Here is a 21,940-nt window from a genome sequence, read left to right on the forward strand (position 1 = left end):
AGCTTGGGAGGACAGATGCGACACATATCCCAATGCAACATAAAAGTGCAATGATGATTTTATTCATCATGGACTTGATGAAGTAAAACCCTTGATTCCTTATCTCCCTTAGGTTCTCGCACATGAAAACCTTGCTTCATGACCAACCATTCATATAAATCTGAAAATAAGATCTTTTTCCACTCATTCTCCATCATCCAATTTAGGGTTCAGATAGATTAGGTAGGATACAATGTATATACCCCATATCTCATATCTCTTCTAGAAACTTCTCTTAGAATCCATTTTGAATTTCTCTAGAAATGATTTCCCTTGAAATTTGTCCCACCAGCTCATCAACCTTATCTTCCACTTGGTTCACATATTCCAAGAAAATAAACTTGTCAACTCAGATTCATTGAATCCATGATCTTATAAATAATATAGCAGCTTGACATTATCAACCTTTTGATGCTCAACACATAGTACACTTCTTGACATCCTTTGTGAAATTACTCGGCACAAACTAAAGTTTATTGGTGCTCGACATCAACTAAACTTTACTCAGCATCTACTATTGTACTCAACATACACTAGAATGAACTGTTACTTGGCTCCAACTAATTTTTTTCTCAGCTTGTACTGACTTTTCTCGGCACCTACTATCCACTTGGTCAAGCTTGGTAGATGAACTTTGTATAACTTGTTCTTCTAATATTTCTTAGTGTAACTAGCCTTTGTAACCTTAAGTAGATTATCAATACATCATGTCATCACTATCTTAATTGATTCTTGTACTTCATTACATAATCATAACTTGACCTTTCCTCTAAGTGTTATTGTTAAATCTTTTGATCAAATCCTCTTCTTCAATCAAATAAGTGATAGTACTTGAATGTTATAAGAAGTTGTCTTACCAAAAAATAGTAAGTTTGACATCAGTGACAAAACAATGGTTGAAACACATAGTCTTCTTCAACAATCTCCCTCTTTCAATCTAGTTCAACAATCTCTCTCAATAATGATCTTTTCAATCTATTTTCAACAATCTTCCTCTTTGGCATTAATGGAAAACTAGACTAATCAACCAAATCAACCAAATGGTAAACATATTTGTTCAACCAAACTGACTAGGTTAAAATAGTAAGACAATGCCAAAAAGAAAACTTGTATTGAAATCTCTCCCTCTATTAGCAACTTCCATCTTCTGATTAGGTTACAAATTTCTTTCTTATAACTCCTTCTTGCTATATCTCCCTCTAACTAGGCAAATATTTCTTCTCTCCTAATCAACAATTGTCTCCTTAATTATCTCTTGATGTACCCCTCTTATATCTCCCTTTTTTACAACAATACCCTAATTGGAAAAACTTTCTTGATCAGTAAAATCTCCCTTAGCATTTACACAGGCTTAATTAGAAGAATATCTCCCTCTTTGACAATGCCAAAGACTTGTCATCGTTAACATGACAAATATAAACTTTTTAGTTTCTTCAGCTTCTCCCTCTATCACCTTGCATGTGATTGATTTGAAATTTTAGGTCTTAGATTACTTTAGGCAACTCCTAAAGTAAGATCCTCTGCATCAATGCATAACATATGAATATCAGCTTGTTTGATGCAGGGCACTCCTCTTGTTACTTAGATAGCCTTTAATAGGGGTATCACCCCTAGTTTACCTCTTAGATACTCATGAGCATCCTTAGGTACTGGTTTTGATGTGAGGTCTCACCCAATCTACTCTAGCATAAATGACATAATTGCATTATGATACTTCTAATTCTATGTTTTGATACACTTTTGAGACTATACGGTTATGTCATTTTAATATTTGCATTTTGATGATCCACATTTATGTTTGCATATTAGGACCTAATTGATGTATTTAATGATTTCATTTCATGTTCTAAACAATTTCAATTGCTTTAGCGTAGACTAAATTGTAGAAATATTTGAAACTTCAAGTTGTAATGTTCAAGTGAAAATTTGTGCCGAAGGATAGATTTAGATATGCAAACAAACCCAACTCACATGCCTTGTAACTTAATAGTCATGAATTCAATATTTTATCACTATGGTAGAAAATAGCTTATGAGGTTGTTCAGAATGTTAATCTAATCATGTTACATAAGAATCGATGTTGATATGTAGGGACTGGTATTTTAATGTTTTGAATGTTTTATAATAAAATGATTAGAAAAGGGAAAGTTAATTGGAAATGATAAAATATGCAAGCCTAATGTTGAATGTGAAAGTGATTCATTGCACTTATTTATATATTTCTTATATGATTTCCTTCAGCTACTGATGCTCAAGTTTAGTGTGTAGGAAATTGACCATGGGATTTAATGGGGGACCAAGGCTTAATCCCATGTGAACATGACATAACCAAGGTTGAATTAGTGGAAAAGATTTAAACCTCATTGTAATGTGTTTTGTTGTCGTAAACATGAATTGAATGGGTGTGTAATGTATTAAATCATTTATAATTAGAGAATGTTTTATGCATGGAATGTGGGCCTCTGAACCTCACACACACTTCAATGTGGTCATTACCTACAAAGTCATCTTGGAATAAACACTGAATTGTTCATCTAGAATGCTCGACAGTGTGACCCATTTCCTCCTATCTAAAGGGATTTTTCCTATTTAATATCCTCAAAGATGAGGCTTAGGAAACCAAACCCTCCAAGAATGAAGGATTTGATATGCAACTAATCTATGTGAGAATGCAATGTAATCTAAAATGAGATATGCACTTAATCTAAAAACATGTAAAGGAAACTAGATTAAGCATATGCATATTTAAACTAAATGAGATTAAGCTAGGAATGTAAATGTGTGCAAATATATGAGCTAAGTGAGTATGAATTTCAACAAAAAATTGATATCAATTTTAATTCAACCTCCTTAATGATGAATTATGATTAAATAGAATTCCTGGAATCCATCAACAGGTGAAATCAACTCGTATCGATGGTCAAGATTGAAGCAAAGATTTAGTTAAGATGGAAACTTCCTTGTGTAGGTGAAGTGAACTATTTCTGATCTAAGTGTGATGAGCAGTTAACTAAACTTGCCATGGGTGTAAGATCAAGTTAACTAGATTGATTCCAATTTGAGAGATAGTTCACTCAAAGTTTCCATTTAGAACTAAAGAGAAGATTTTGAAGATATTATTTAATTTAATAAAGTGAGATATGATCTCATAAATACATTTTATATTTAATTGAACAATCACATTCAATTAATTAAAACAAGCATAATTATTAAATTAAATAAATTTAATCCCTAGTAATTAGTCTTAGGATATAGTTCAATTTAATTAAAGTGTAAATAATTTAAATTAAATTAAATCTTAATCAGTGGGTTTAATGTGATTAATACGAGTCCATACTTTGGGAATTAAATAAAGAGCATGATTAATGCAAATTTAGGGTTTTTCTTCATTTGACAATTAAGTCAAGTAGCAACAATCATAATGAGAATTGCCTAATTAAATAGGACTTTAGAATTGATCAGATAGACCAAAATTGGTATAATGGCAATGGGCCAATTTTGGGGTATTATACATGTCACTATAAATATAATGTGTTATTTTTTATGTGTCACTTGACACTTGTGTTGTCCATGTGTGGATGACTTGTTATTTAGGGTTTTGGAAAAAAGTCACCTAACCTAAAATCTAACCCAATGCAATACCCAAGTTAACCCCTTATGGTAGAGTGTTAAGAGAAGTCTCCATCAAGGGAAATTCGAATTCCAACATCCTATTAACTTTTAAGGATCAAAAAATGGTCCTAGGGGGTCATTTTGGTGAAAAATAAGTACTCTCATGATAGTGCTATGGGTTGGGGGTCTAAATTTAACCTTTAGTAGGCCTAGATGACCTTGGGAACCCTCAAAACAAGTCACTTTTAAAGCAATTCGAAAATTGGAGTGTCACATGAATTCCTCCACTCTATTAGTTGGTCAAGGCTACATTTTCAAAAGAGATAAAGGGTGTAAGAAAAGGTAGCTCATGTTATGACCATTTTTAGATAGTGGGGCTTTTGGGGATCCTTTTTAGAGGATTGGGGGATGAAATTTGGGGGTTTTCTACCCACTCTCTAATTTAAGAGACACTTAGGGTTTGGAAGCTTAGAGGGAACTCTTTTATAACTTTTCATTCCATTTTGCAAAGGGATTCAAGGTTGATGTTCTCGCCATGTAGTTAGTTTGCTTCCATTTTGAAGTTGATTCTTGGTACTTCATTCATGAAAATGTAGGTAGTGAGAATGACATTGCAAGGGAAATGTATGGTGCCATCCTGTATCTTGTTGTGCTGTGTTGTGTGGTGTTGAGTATGAAGTTTGGATTTCCCTTGTTTTCTTGCTTTTGATCTTCTATGATTTTGTGCATGAGTGTTGTTATGGGTGTGAGGGCTTCACTCACCCTTTGGGAAGGGAAGAGAAGTCTAGGGTGAAGGGATTAGTTGGGCTAGAAAATTTATTGAGAACATTGGAGTATGGGCTCCATTGTATGCCATAATCATTCATATCTTGTTGGGGGTGATAAGGGAAGTATGATGTAAAAAGGAAGTTTGGGTGGAGTATGGGCTCCAAGAGAGCTATAACTAATGGTAGTATGTATAGAGGATGTTGTGAAAACCCCAAAAGGGCATGAAATTGATGTTGGTGAAAGCCCCAAAAGGGCTCGAAATTTGTTTATTGTAGGTATTGTTTGATATGGAAAATCTCCATTTGGAAAGCACACCTTCACACTATGTTTATGGTTTCATTGGTGAACCCTTGTGATTTATCCTTGGGATGGGATTGTTCAAGCTTTGAGATATAAGGTATATGTTCTTACAAGTTTGTATGTGAATCTTAGGTTGAGCCTTGTTCCCCTAGCATGAGGGTGGTCTCTTTGGAGGCCTATGGGTGGGTGGAAAGAATACATGGTCCTTGTTATTTTTTTGTGATGTATTTTCAGATTTTGAACTCATGCGAGAAATGGAAACAAGCTTGGAATCGTCATCTTGTGGATGTGCTTGAGGGAGGAAACTTGTCTTTGTGCATTGTGCATGTTATGGGAATCTCTCTTCATATTTTCATATTGTTGCAAGAAATGGAAGCATGGTAGAAAGGAAGGGGTGTGTTAGATAATAATGCATTTAAAAATATGGATTCTTTATCTATGTTGTAGAATAATACATTGTAAAGATGAAACCTTCAATGTTGTCATTTGTGTATTGTATTGCAAAAGTGGAGTCTTTATTTTAGGTTTAGTTTTGTGAGAGAGGCATCCATGAAAGGAACAAAGGAATTTGGATATTGTTCTATGTAACTATATTGAAAAATTCAAGATCACGTATTTAGTTGCAATGAAATGGGAAGGTTGACAATCTTAATAGTTATCAATGAAGTGTAAAAGAAACCCATATTATAGGATATAGCATTTTTTGATGCAATAAATTTGCATCATTTGTATCCTATTCATTTTGGAATCATGAGTGAATACACTTTGAAAATATTGTCCATTTAAAGAAATTATATGATGCCATTAGTCCTATAAGAAATATCTTTTCAAGTTCCATTACCAATAGAACAGATTTACCTATTAGTTTCATACTTGATCAGGGTTTTAAAGAAAATTCATATGCTAATTAGTTATTCTAGTGATTTATAATAGATCCATTTCATTTGGTTTTACATCGAGGTTAGAACAACTTAGTTGAAAAGACAAAATAATTCAAATAATACAATACATAGTCAAATTCTATGAGAAGAAACTTGTTGTATGAGCATATTATGTTTCTTGGAAAATGTATGGGGAAAGAAAATAATCCTTTCCCCAAAATATAGAGCAATAAAATAATCTAAAAAGATATACCCTTGGAAAGAAAATGCATAAAATAATTATATATATACTTATGATTAAACTATGTCAGAACTATAATAGTACCTAAGCACCTATCCTTAACACTAGGTTTACTCAAGATAATCTCATCATACTAAAACAATAAAATTTAAATAATACAAAATTCAAACACATAAAGAAAGAAAAACTTAGTGCCTATTTTTACTAGAATATTGGGTCACAAGTGATTGAGTATTGCAAGGAGCAACTTACTGACAGGATGACAATCTCATCTCCCTACATTTCTAAGCATTGGCTCTTAAGGAAGGACTAAAGGACAATTAAATAAGCAAGGAAAAAACTAACTTAGATGTAATCATTACTCTAAGAAAACAAACAAATTAAAAAGAAGCACCATAATGTTGGATGCCTATAGGGAAAAAAAAGTCAACCTACAAGGAAAGATGGAAAAAGGTGAAAAGTGGCCACTCACCTCCCTATCACCTTTTTGGAGCATAAAAAGAAAAATATATATATTGAGGTGGCCTCTTCTATTCTAACATAAGTTTGAATCTTTTCCCCCCATTTCCTAGGTAGCCATCACATGCAAATAAGGGAAAAAGTTTAAGTTTAACACTCCACCAACCACCTTGGAAAAGGGGTCCATGATGGGGAACAATGCATTTACCTAGCAACATAGCCGATTAGGAAAGGATGTGGAGTGGTACTGACGCCTATTTTGCAGTAAAGGGAAGTTATAGGATTAAGGAGTTAATGTAAATGTTGGGAAAAGCTTTTGGAACTAGGCATTTAGTTAGGGTTTAAAAGTAAGAAAGCTAGTTGATAGCTGATAGTGAGATATTTAAAAAAGGATATGGATTGGTAGTTATCAAGATTGTGTAACCCATTTGAATGTTAATAATTTTTTTTTTAAATTAATGAAGTAGACAAAGGAATTTGTTAGAGAGAGAGTTTTGATTAGTATTAAGGGAGATATAATCTTAGGAAGGCTAATGAGGATTTTAATTGCTAACTAATTTTACATGATTAGTAAATGAGATGATGATGATGATAATAATAATAATAGTAGTAGTAGAAATAAAATAATAAAATAAAATAAATTAAAGGGTATGGGATAATTATGTTCGGGATAAATATTCTAGGAATCATCTATAACATGCTAAAATTTCGTACACAAATCTAATATATGAGAGGTTTGTAATCTATATAGGATACATTGAGTGGCATGCACGAATTGATACCATAGTGCCATGATGTTGTAGGGCACTGTGACTATTTATTATATTCAAGGGAAGGGTAATTAGTGTATATGACATATAGTTAAAAGCTAAGATTAGTGAGCGAGCAAATGGTGCTGGTCCTATTAGAGATAAGTATACCATAATAAATTATCAAATTAAAATTAGTTGTCAATGGCTAATAATATTAAAAAAAAGAAATGTAGTAGTGTTTAGAATTAGAATATATATATATATATATGTATGTATGTATGTATGTATGTATATATACATACATATGTATGTCTATATGTATATATGTATATACATATATATATACGTACATATATATATACATGTATATACATATATATGTATACATATATACATATCTATATACATATATATGTATATATACATATGTATATGTATATATACATATACATATGTATACATATATATGTATATATACATATACATATACATATACATATACATACATATACATATACATATACATATGTATACATATGTATATGTATATATACATATATGTATATGTATATATATATATACATATACATATACATATGTATACATATGTATATGTATATATACATATACATATGTATACATATGTATATGTATATATACATATATATGTATGTATATGTATATGTATATATACATATATATGTATATGTATACATACATATACATATGTATGTATACATATACATATGTATATGTATGTATACATATGTATATGTATACATACATATACATATGTATACATATGTATATGTATACATACATATACATATGTATACATATGTATATGTATATATACATATACATATGTATACATACATATGTATATGTATATATACATATACATATGTATACATATATATATACATATCTATATGTATATATGTATATATATGTATATATATATTACATATACATATGTATTTATATATGTACATATGTATATGTACATATATGTGCATATACATATGTACATATATGTACATATGTATATGCACATATATGTACATATATATATGTGCATATACATATGTACATATATGTACATATATGTACATATGTATATGTACACATATATTATATATGTATATGTACATATGTATATGTACATATAATATGTACACACACACACACACACACACACACACACACACGCACACACATAGAGCTCCCCTAAATGATTCTAGGTACTTTTCAACTAGAAAGTATGTAGAAAGAAGTTGAATTAAAATCAAGCTTTATAGGTAATCAGTAGAGGGGTTGGTCAGGAACATGGATGAGTATCATATGAGTTAGTTGAGAGTACAAATAAGTATTCTCCTTTGTTTGTTACAGATTAGTGAGATGTTTAGTATATGAGGGTGGTTGATTTAATTACTAAAAGTTATCTTGAGTACTTCATAATATGGATATGTTATTAATTACACAAGTGATCTTGTGGCTAGAAAATGAAATATAGATATAACCAATCACTACAAATGATAGTAATGTTGCAATCATGTAAGTTTCAATATAACCCTAATGCAAGTATTAAACTCTATTAATAATTGAAATCATAATAATAACCATAACAATTAACTTACTACCACCTTATTTCAACCTAATGCATCTTGTGTATAGTGCACACTACTAGGAATAAAATAATATGAAATGAACTCAAAATTAGCCGAGCTTAATGGTAAGGTGATGAACTCCTCTATGCTGACATTTAACCAAAATGTATACCTAATCTTTAACTTGGAATACTAGCATCCTAGCCCTATCACCTAAGGCCTGGTTAAAGTATTAACATACCTAACAGTTGCTAAGTATTACTTAAAACTCATGATCGAGTAAGTGATAACCTAATGTCCTTAAGAAAGAATGTATTGCATAATTCAACCTCTGTGTGATTCCAATGAGTGCTTCTATTAGGCATATATACATGGGTATTATGCCTTGTGTCACCTAGCAAGAACAACAACAAATAAAAATTAAAAAATAATAATTTGTGATTGTGTTTTGCCATGTAAAATTAGGTCATGACATTCTGGTATCAAAGCCAGGTTATGATACACTGGGCATTAATGGGTCCATGAACGAATGTACAATTTAAATATTACCTTCAAAAGAGCAAAACTTCCATGAAATCATCTTTCAAGCTAGTAGATTCTATGAGGGAGTCAATTGACAACATAACACCCTTAGGTAAACCCCTTAGGGCTAAGTGATCTTAAAATGATTAATGATAGAAAATGAGTTTGTAATAATACAACGAGATGATGCTATCCTACGATAATTAGACCATTATAGAATATGTCTTCTTGGAAGAAAAGGAAAATTGTAGACCTTAATGAATAATATTATTTAGTCATAATTTTTTTATATTTTGAAAACTTCAAAGGGTTAAAATACAATAAAATAGAACAAGATAAGAGTAAGTGCTGAGGATGTCAAACTAAGATCCTTAAATAGCATGATAATGAGGAAGCTTGTATAATACCTCAGTAGCTATAAGATCTCCATAAGCCATGATCATGTCACACATGAAAGAAATTTTGGGATAGATCAAGATTTGAAAGGATTCAGTGACTTCATAGCTTATAATGATAATTTGCACCTAAGTATAATCCATGAATTCCCCTCAAAACCTAGTTGCCCCTTTAGATTGGTACAATGCTAATCAATAAGAGTAACACACAAGAGAATAATTAGGGTGTGCATGGCTACCCCACTATGAAGTACTAGTGAAACAATGATCAAATATTATACATTATGTTAGAGGGTTAGGGTGTTGTAAAAGTATAGTATCTAGTTAGTGTGGAAAATGATATTAGTAAATGGTCATATAATAGACATTAAAACATGACAAAGTGAACTATATAGAATAATATCCTAGATGTGAATACAAGTATAATATTAAGAGTTATTACACTATAGATAGAAGCAAAAATTAACCTCAAAATAGTTGATACTAAGGTGGTCATGGATTACCTGATATATATAGTAGAGGAAATATTATCTTCTTATAGGGGGTACAATACTAAATAGTAATCCATTCGAGACACCATTGTGTAGTATAGTAAAATTTGTAGGTGTGAAGGTGTGATGTTCCTATAGTAAGGTCACACAACCATATGTCCCCTTCTGAGATCCACTATTAGCAAAGCCTAGTTTCAACACTAGGAGCCTAACCCATTATGTTTCAACATATGCGATACTGCAAACTTGTGTAAGATGTATGAGTGCACCCGATTAAACCATAGTCTAAGGGTGAAGAACTCAGAGACATAGGGGATATAAGACTACCTTATAAGCCATTAGTTCTATAATATGACAATTCCTCCCCTTCTCCATCAAAGAACCTTGGTGCAGCCACACCATTCTTGTGAAATTGCTATTCAATATGAATTCTTGTTGGAACTTTGTTTCAAATTTTGCATTTATATTTTTCCAACAATTTAAAATTTATCATTTTGCTAGATTTCTTGATTTTGGGTCCATTATGCCTTAGGGAAATGTCCTATTTTAATTGGGATTTACCAATCTAGCCACACCTATGTTGTCTTCCTATAAAGATTGTTCCTTTTATTTTTTAAGTTACTTAGGAGGCATTTTCTTGTGAATCATGTTGGCAAGTGTATTGCATTGAAATGGCCATACCAAGGAGGATCCTTGAAAACCATCTAGAAATTAGTGCACTATTAAACCTTCTTGTTATGTGTTGTAGAACTACTAGACACGATCCTTAAAAATCACCATTCTTTTTTTATGTCATAATTATGAAATGGTGAAACTCCTTAAACCTCTATTGACATAGATATAGATTGTATCTCATACATGCTAGGACTATGAGTGAATATTGTGTTAAGGAACTTAAATAAGAGCATAAAAAATATATTGATTAGACCTTGGCAAGGTAAGGAGAAGTTTATTAGTACCAATATTAGAAGACTAAATTTGGGCCAACCTTGGTAAATGAAGCATAGATAAGATCTTAGTACTTGCACCTTGGTGATGAACTCCAGGAGGAGGTTCATGCCTAAAGGGGGAGGATGTGAGGCCTCACCTAATATACCCTAGCATAAATGACATAATTTCATTATGATACTTCTAATTCTATGTTTTGATACACTTTTGAGACTATATGGTTATGTCATTTTAATATCTGCATTTTGATGATCCACATTTATGTCTGCATATTAGGACCTAATTGATATATTTAATAATTTCATTTCATGTTCTAAATATTTCAATTTCTTTAATGGAAACTAAATTATAGAAATATGTGAAATGTCAAGTTGTAATGTTCAAGTGAAAATTAGTGCCAAAGGATAGATTTAAAAATTCAAACAAACCCAACTCACATGACTTGTAACTTAATAGTCATGAATTCAATATTTCATCACCATGGTAGAAAATAGCTTATGAGGTTGTTTGAAATGTTAATCTGATCATGTTACATAAGAATCAATGTTGATATGCAGGGATTGGTATTTTAATGTTTTGAATGTTTTATAAGAAAATGATTAGAAAATAGAAAGTTAATTGGAAATGATGAAATATGCAAGCCTAATGTTGAATATGAAAGTGATTCATTGCACTTATTTATATACTGCTTATATGATTTCCTTCGACTACTGATGCTCGAGTTTAGTGTGTAGGAAATTGACCATGGGATTTAATGGGGGACCAAGGCTCAATCCCATGTGAACATGACATAACCAAGGTTGAATTAGTGGAAAAGATTCAAACCTCATTGTAATGTGTTTTTTTGTCGTAAACATGAACTAAATGGGTGTGTACTGGGTTAAATCATTTATTATGTGTCACTTGACACTTGTGCTATCTATGTGTGGATGACTTGTTATTTAGGCTTTTGGGAAAAAGTCACCTAACCTAGAACCTAACCCAATGCAATACCTAAGTTAACCCCTTATGGTAGAGTGTTAATAGAAGTCTCCATCAAGGGAAATTCGAATTCCAACTTCCTATTAACTTTTAAGGATCAAAAAATGGTCCTAGGGGGTCATTTTGGTGAAAAATAAGTACTCTCATGATAGTACTATGAGTTGGGGGTCTAAATTTAACCTTTAGTAGGCCTAGATGACCTTGGGAACCCTCAAAACAAGTCACTTTCAAAGCAATTCGAAAATTGGAGTGTCACATGCCTTCCTCCACTCTATTAGTTGGTCAAGGCTACATTTTTAGAAGAGATAAAGGGTGTAAGAAAAGGTAGCTCATGTTATGACCATTTTTAGATAGTGGGGCTTTTGGGGATCTTTTTTAGAGGATTGGGGGATGAAATTTGGGGGTTTTCTACCCATTCTCTAATTTTAGAGACACTTAGGGTTTGGAAGCTTGGAGGGATCTCTTCTAAAACTTTTCATTCCATTTTGTAAAAGGATTCAAGGTTGGTGTTCTTGCCATGTAGTTAGTTTTCTTCCATTTTGAAGTTGATTCTTGGTATTGCATTCATGAAAATGTAGGTAGTGAGAATGACATTGTAAAGGAAATGTGTGGTACCATTTTGTATCTTGTTGTGTTGTGTTGTGTGGTGTTGAGTATGAAGTTTTGATTTCCCTTGTTTTCTTACTTTTGATCTTGCATGATTTTGAGCATGAGTGTTGTTATGGGTGTGAGGACTTCACTCACCCTTTGTGAAGGGAAGAGAAGTCTAGGGTGAAGGGGTTAGTTGGGCTTGAAATTGTATTGAGAACCTTTGAGTATGGGCTCCATTTATGCCATAATCATTCATATCTTGCTAGGGGTGATAAGAGAAGTATGATGTAAAAAGGAAGTTTGGGTGGAGTATGAGCTCCAAGAGAGCTACAGCTAATGGTAGTATGTATTGAGGATATTGTGAAAGCCTCAAAAGAGAATGAAATTGATGTTGGTGAAAGCCCCAAAAGGGCTTGAAATTTGTTTATTGTAGGTATTGTTTGATATGAAAAATATCCATTTGGAAAGCACACATTCACTATATGTTTATGGTCCCATTGGTGAACCCTTGTGATTTATCATTGGGATGAGATTGTTCAAGCTTTGAGATGTAAGGTATATGTTCTTACAAGTTTGTATGTGAATCCTGGGTTGAGCTTTGTTCCCCTACTACGAGGGTGGTATCTTTGGAGGTCTATGGTTGGGTGGAAAGCACACATGGTCCTTGTTGTTTTGTTGTGATGTATTTTTAGATTTTGAGCTCATGGGAGCAATGGAAACAAGCTTGGAATGGGCATCTTGTGGATGTTCTTGAGGGAGGAAACTTGTCTTTGTGCATTGTGCATGTTATGGGAATCTCTCTTCATCTTTTTGTATTGTTGCAAGAAATGGATTGCATGGTAGCAAGGAAGTGGTGCATTAGATCATAATGCATTTAAAAAGATGGATTCTTTATCTATGTTATAGAATATTACATTGTAAAGATGAAACCTTCAATGTTGTCAGTTGTGTATTGCATTGCAAAAGTGGAGTCTTCATTTTAGGTCTAGTTTTGTGAGAGATGCATCAATGAAAGGAATGAAGGAATTTGGATATTTTCCTATGTGTCTATATTGAAAAATTCAAGATCATGTATTTAGTTGCAATGAAATGGGAAGGTTGACAATCTTAATAGTTATCAATGGAGTGTAAAAGAAACCCATGTTATAAGATATAGCATTTGTTGATGTAATAAATCTACATTATTTGTATCCTATTCATTGTGGAATCATCCGTGAATACACTTCCAAAATATTGTCCATTTAAATAAATTATATGATGCCATTAGTTCTATAAGAAATATCTTTTCAAGTTTCATTACTGATAGGATAGATTTACCTATTAATTTCATACTTGATCGGGGTTTTAAAGAAAATTCATATGCTAAGTAGTTATTCTAGTGATTTATAATAGATCCATTTCATTTGATTTTACATTGAGGTTAGAAAAAATTAGTTGCAAAGACAAAATAATTAAAATAATACAATACATAGTCAAATTCTATGAGAAGAAACTTGCTATAGGAGCATATTATGCTCTCTGGAAAATGTATGGGGAAAGAGAATAATCCTTTCCCCAAAATACAGAGCACTAAAATACTCTAAAAAGATTCACCCTTGGAAAGCTAATGCATAAAATAATTATATATATACTTATGATTAAACTATGTCAGAACTATAATAGTACCTAAGCACCTATCCTTAACACTAGGTGTTACTCAAGATAATCTCACCATACTAAAACAATAAAAATTAAATAATACAAAATTTAAACACATAAAGCAAGAAAAACCTAGTGCCTATTTTTCCTAGAGTATTGGGTCATAGGTGATTGAGTATTGCAAGGAGCAACTTACTGACAGGATGATAGTCCCATCTCCCTACATTTCTAGGCATTAGCTCTTAAGGAAGGACCAAAGGACAATTAAATAAGGAAAAAAAAACTGACTTAGATGTAATCATTACTCTAAGAAAAAAAACAAATTAAAAAGAAGCACCTTAATTTTGGATGCCTATAGGGAAGAAAAAAGAATTCAACCTACAAGGAAAGATGGAAAAAGGTGAAAAGTGGTCACTAGAAATCCTCACCTCCCTATCACCTTTTTGGAGCATAAAATGAAAAATATACATATTGAGGTGACCCCTTCTATTCTGACATAAGTCAAAAAATTTCCCCCCTCATTTTCTAAGTGTCCATCACATGCAAACAAGGGAAAAAATTTAAGTTTAACACTCCACCAACCATCTTGGAAAAGGGCCCATGATGGGGAACAATACATTTATGTAGCAAGATAGGTGACTAGGAAAGGATGTGGGATGGTTAAGAATCCAATGTGCACTAGTTAGGCACCATAGGAAAGAGTGTAACCATGGAATGGGGAAAGTTAATAGGAACTAACACCTATTTTGTAGTAAAGGGAAGTTATAGGATTAAGGAGTTAAATTAAATATTGGGAAAAGCTTTTGGAACTAGTTATTTAGTTAGGGTTTAAAAGTAAGAAAGCTAGTTGATAGTTGATAGTAAGATATTTTAAAAGGGATAATGGGTTGGTAGTTATCAAGATTGTGTAACCCATTTGAATGTTAATAATGTTTTTTTTAATTAATGAAGTAGAGAAAGGCACATGTTAGAGAGAGAGAGAGTTATGATTATTATTAAGGGAGATATAATCTTAGGAAGGCTAATACAGATTTTAATTGCTAACTAATTTTACATGATTATTAAATGAGATGATAATATTGATAATAATAATAGTAGTAGTAGTAGCAGTAAAAAAATAAAAAATAAAAAAAATTAAATGGTATGGGATAATAATGTTTAGGATAAATATTCTAGGAATCATCTATAAAATGATAAAATTTCGTACACAAATCTAATATATGAGAGGATGTAATCTATATAGGATACATTGAATGGCATACAAGAATTGATACCATTAGTGCCATGATGTTGTAGGGCACCATGATTATTTATTATATTCAAGGGAAGGGTAGTTAGAGTATATGACATATAGTTACAAAGCTAATGTAAATCATTTATCTTATGTTAGTCAAAAAATCGGTCTAATTAATGTGTATATCTAAAATAATATTGGACTGGTCCTGTTAGAGATAAGTATACCATAATGAATTATTAAATCAATATTAGTTGTTAATGGCTATATATATATATATATATATATATATATATATATATATATATATATATATATTGAGCACAAAATTTTAGTCCCCTAAATGATTCTAGGTACTTTTCAACTAGAAAGTATGTAGAAAGAAGTTAAATTAAAATCAAGCTTTATAGGTATTCAGTGGAGGGGTTAGTTAGGAAGGTGGATATGTGTTGCATGAGTTGGTCAAGAGTACAAATAAGTATTCTCCTTTGTTTGTTATAGATTAGTGAGATGGTTAGTATAGAAGGGTGGTCGATTTAATTACTAAAATTTATCTTGAGTACTTCATAATATGGATATGTTATTAATTACACAAGTGATGTTGTGGCTATAAAATGAAATATAGATATAACCAATCACTATGAATGATAGTAAATATAGTAATCTTGTAAGTTTCAATATAACCTTAATGTAAGTATTAAATCCTATTAATAATCAAAATCATAATAATAACCATAACAATTAACTTACTACCTCCTTATTTACACCCAATGCAGCTTGTGTACAATGCACACTACTAGGAACAAAACAATATGAAATGAACTCAAAATTAGTTGAGCTTAATGGTAAGGTGATGAACTCCTCTACACCAACATTTAACCGAAATGTATCACTAATCTTTAACTTGAACTACTAGCATCGTAACCCTGTCACCTAAGGTCTGGTTAAAGTATCAAAGTACTTAATAGTTGCTAAGTATTACTTCCAGCTCATGATCAAGTAAGTGATAACCTAATGTCCTTAAGAAAACATGTATTGCATAATTAAACCTCTATCTGATTCTAATGAGTACTTCCATTAGGCATAGATATATGGGTATTATGCCTTGTGTCACCTAGCAAGAACAAAAAAAAAAGAAAATTAAAAGAAAATTTGTGGTTGTGTTTTGTCATGTAAAATTAGGGCATGACATTTGTGAAGATATCAACAATTTTCTCTTTTGTGTTAACATATTCCATCTTCACCTCTTTATCTTGAACTAACTCTCTCAAGTAATGATACTTGATTTCAATGTGCTTTATCTTTGTGTGCATCATTGGATTGTTTGATGTATTAATAGCACTAGTATTATTACAATAAAGTATCACCGGTTTTGTGATTTCTTCCTTCATACCTTTGTGTAGCTATTTTATCCATGTAATGTTTTTAAAATTTATAATAGCAATAAAATATTCAGCTTCAGCAGTAGATTGTGAAGTACAATTTTATTTTTTGCTAGTCCATGTAACTAGTCTCTTTCCTAAGAAAAATGCTCCTCCACTGGTGCTCTTTCTGTCATCAATGTTTCTGGCCTAATCAAATTTAGTATAGGATCTCAATTCAATTTTTTTAGTCTTCTTGTAATATAGACCAAACTCTTTTGTTCCTTTTAGATATCTCATTATTCTCTTCACAACCATTAAATGATTCTCCCTAGGATTAGCAGAGAATCTTGCAACTATCCCTATAGATAATGCAATATCAGGTATGCTATGTATACATAATACAATTTTCCAATCATAGACCTGTAGAATTTTTGATTTATCTTAGCTAAATCATCATTCTTTGACAACTTGTTTCCTATCACAATAGGAGTACTTACTGGTTTGGAATCCTCCAATCCAAAAAATTTCAATATTTCCTTAACATACTTTGACTGAGTGATGCGTATACTATATTTCATCTGATATACTTGAAAACCCACAAATAATTTGATCTCTCCAAATATAGACACCTCAAATTCTTAGTTCATTTGTTTTGCAAAATCCTTACATAAAGCATCTTGACCTCCAAATATGATATCATCAACAAATATTTAAGATAGCAAAATACATTTGTCTTTATCTATTTTTCATGTACAGATTGTTGTTATCATCAATCTTTTCAAATCCAATCTTCACAAGATAATTATGAAGTCTCTCATACCATGCTCTTGGTGCTTGTTTCAAGCCATATAGAGCTTGGTGTAGTCTACATACCATGTTCTTATTGTTGACATTAATAAAACCTTTTGACTATTCTATGTAAACTTCTTTCTCTAATATGTGATTTAGAAATGTAGATTTAACATCCATCCGATAAACTTTGAAACCTTTGTATGTAGAATAACCAAGTAGAGTTCTTACTCCTTCCAATCTAGCAATAGGGGAAAATGTCTCGCCATAGTTAATTCCTTCTTCTTGTGCATATCCCTTGCAAACTAATCTTGTTTTGTTCCTTGTGACTTAACCATTTTCATCTAACTTGTTTCTATATACTCACTTAGTACCAATCACATTTTTCTCTTCTGGTCTAGGAACTAGACTTTGTGTTTTATTTTTCTCAATTTTTTCAATCTCTTCTTCCATGGGTTTATTCTAGTCAACATCCTCTAATGCATCTCTTATTGATTTGGGTTCCTTCATGCTTAGAAAATATGTTTCACTTCTTAATTTGTTTCTTGTCATTGGTCTAGCTTTTTTTTCTCCAATGATTTGAGTAGTAGGATGATGTGTTTTGACATATTTAGACAATATTGACTCAACTCTAGTTTATTCATTTTGTCTTTTAGCTTTAGAATTACTGTGCTCACCTCTATCAGGTAGTTCAACTTCTCTTTCATGTACACTAATCTCAGAACTAGAATGTGCATCCACTTCATTTTGTAACTTGACATCTGAATGTAGCTTAGTTCTTGAATGCAACTCAACATTCATAAAGTGTGACTCAACAGTCATTGAAACTTGCTATTGATATGTAGCATCTTCTTCAACAAACATACCTTCATCGAAGTATAAAAATGATTTGTATTCTTCTAGTTCTTTCATAGGTTCAATTTCATAAACTTTTGTATATTCATCAAAGTTCGCATTTGCACTTTCCACAATTTTGTTAGTGTTAGTATTCAAAAACTTATAAGCTTTACTTCTTGTGGAGTATCCTAGGAATATACCTTCTTCACTTTTTTCATCAAGTTTACCATGCCTCAAGTCTTTAAGAATGTAACACTTACTCCCAAATACCTTAAAATATTTTACATTGGGTGAGTATCCATACCATAGTTCAAAAGGTGTTGAATGAGTACCTTTCTTGATTTGCACATGGTTCAAGGTATATACAACTATACTTACAACTTCTCTCTAGTATTTCAAAGCAACATTCTTCTCCATCATGAGTGTTCTGGCACAATCCATTATAGATCTGTTCCTCCTTTTAGCTATTCCATTTTGTGGAGGTGTTCTAGGGTCAAATGTTTGTCTTTTGATTCCTCTATCATTATAGAACATCACAAACTCATTTGATGTGAATTCTCCACCTCAATCAAATCTCAAACACTTTAGACTTTTACCTATTTCCTTCTCAACTCTTGCTAAGCACCACTTAAACATTTGGAAAGAATTAGATTTCTATTTAAGAAACATAGCTTTCATCATCTTAGAATAGTCATCAACAACTAACATTGTGTACTTATCTCCCTTGTAGCATTGCACATCAATTGGTCCACACAAGTCAATATGAAGAATCTCTAGTATTCCTTTACAGGTATAAGTTTTACTCTTAAAATTTAACTTTTTAATTTTGCCTAACTGACATTGTTTTCACATTTTATTATCAGGCTTCTTCAACTTAGGAAAACCTCTACCTTTCTTCATATTATTGATACTAACCAGGTTATCAAAACAAACATGACATAATCTCTTGTGCTATAGCCATACATCATCAAATTTTATAACAAGACAAGTAGCATATGCTATGTCAAGATAGAATATATTACTTGTAGTTTAATCACCCTTTCCAATCAGTTTCCCATTTGTGTCATATATCTTACCAATCTTGGTTTCAAACTCAACCTTACATCCCAAATTGTTAAAGTGTGACACACTCAAAAAATTATAGTTAAGTCCTTCAACATAGTAAGCATTGTCACATAAAATCTTATTTGTGAGTTTGATAGAACCTCTTACTTTTATCAAATATGGTGCATTATTACCAAATCTTACACTATTTCCATCACAACAATTCAGGCTAATGAACTTGAATTTTTCTCCAGTCATGTGATGTGAACATCCACTGTCAATGATCAATCTATCATTCTTGTTCACACAAGTCACAAGTGTAGTTACCTCATCTTCATTAGATTCATCCTTGATTGCAACATAAACCACCTCATCATCATGTTCATCAGAATCATCATTTTTTTCCTCTTTAGCAATGTAGCAAGACTTCTTCCCTTTGTCTTTGTAATCTTTGCTGTCTTCATCTCTTCTACTCTTGTATTTTTCACCACCTTTGTAGTTCTTCTTCTCTAGACATCTTGTAGTAATATGACCAACCTCATCGCAAGTGAAACAAATGATAGGTAACTTATCTTTGAACTTTCCTTTACCTCTATAGAATCTTCTTGCCAGTAGTGTTTCAAGTTGTTCGACATCCTCCTCATCTATATTACTGTCACTGGACACATACATCTTCTTTTTCTTCTTCTTCTCATAAGGTTCCTTTAATGATACCTTATCTTTGAAAGAAAATTCAATCTTTTTAGGCTTGTAATTATCAAAGTTAGATAACCCATAAGCAGTAAGTCTACCTATTAGACCTTCAAGTGATAGCTTATTCCCTGGAATACATCTCAATTCTTGAATTGCAAAAACTCTAATAGCATAAATAGGTAATAATGTCCTTAAAAATTTTCTTAGTACACAATCATCATCTATATTACCAATAGCTCCTTTTATTGCATTGGCAACTTCTTTTATCCTTTCAACATATTGAGCAATATTCTCACCTTCTTCCTTTCTCATATCATCAAACTTACCTCTAAGACTTTTAGTTTTGGCTCTAAGAAAATTTGCATCTCCTCCATAGATAGTGGTTAGGGAATCCCACCTCTTTTTGGCACTATCAAGACCTTTGATATCTTCAAATTTAGTATAACTTAGGGTGAAGGCAATCTCCAACATTGCCTAGTTGTGTTCTTTCTTCTTCCTCATATATTCAATAGTTGGGGCACTAGCAAGATGAACATACTCCATAGAAATGGTAGATTATGCATGATCTCCAAGTTTTCCAAGGTGTACCTTCATAAAAATTTTCCATGTAGGAAATTTATCTCTATTGAGCTTGGGTATTTCTCTTTTTGACATGTTGATCTTTGTGCTTGTAGTACCTTTAAACTAGTTCTCTCAAGCAGATGCCTCTGATACCAATTGTTGGAATACTTTAGAATAACTAGGGGGGGTGGGGGGGTGAATTAGTTATCTAAGGTCCAGATGTATAAATAAAACTTTTCATAGCTTAGTGAACCCATAAAACATTTAAACTCTTGCATGCATCCATAAGATTATGCAATCACTAAAAACTTGTGGGTTATTGCCAAATCAACTTGCAAAAATGTAAAGCATGAAACATAATAGATTCATCAATGCACTTGATACAGTGATTTATGTGGAAATCCAATTTGGGAAAACTTACCATTAATGTGCTACTCTTTTCACTCTTTTAAAGTGATTCCCTATGGAGGGCCAACCCTATTAATGGTTACAATACACACTGTTAATGTGACCCTGTTAAAGGATTTCAATCACCCTGTTAGAAGTGAGCCTTGTTAGAGGACTTTAGACTATTGATTTGGAAAGTCATCCAGTTAAAGGATTTATAAATTATTATTAGGTCAACCTTAATCCAAAGGATTCACCCTAGACTAATACAATTATTAGAGAGTAACAATAAGGCTTTGATCTGATACAACTTACAACTTCATTTGTAGATTACAAATCTCTATTTAGTCATCAATTCTAGTTGGCCTTCATACTTTTTAGCTCTGATATCTTGTTCACCCTTCAAGCATTCATCTCCTTATGCCTTCTTTCTTAACATGCCATTGCAGACTATTCTCTTAGGTCACTTCATGAAGCAAAACCCTCGACTCCTTGTCTCCCTTAGGTTCTCGCACATGACAACCTTGATTCATGACCAACCATTCATATAAATAGAAAATTAAGATTTTTTGCCACCATTCTCCATCGTCCAATTTAGGGTTTGGATGGATTAGGTAGGATACAATGTATCTACCCCATATCTCATATCTCTTCTAGAAACTTCTCTTAGAATGCACTTTGGATTCATCTAAAAATAGTTTACCTCAAAATCTATGCCACCAGCTCATCAACCTCATCTTCCACTTGGTTTACATAATCCAAGAAAACAAACTTGTCAGCTTAGATTCATCGAATCCTCAATC

The sequence above is a fragment of the Cupressus sempervirens genome, chromosome 8, assembly GCF_028749045.1.
Source record: "Cupressus sempervirens isolate cs-2001-9-10 chromosome 8, ASM2874904v1, whole genome shotgun sequence".
Taxonomy (NCBI): domain Eukaryota; kingdom Viridiplantae; phylum Streptophyta; class Pinopsida; order Cupressales; family Cupressaceae; genus Cupressus; species Cupressus sempervirens.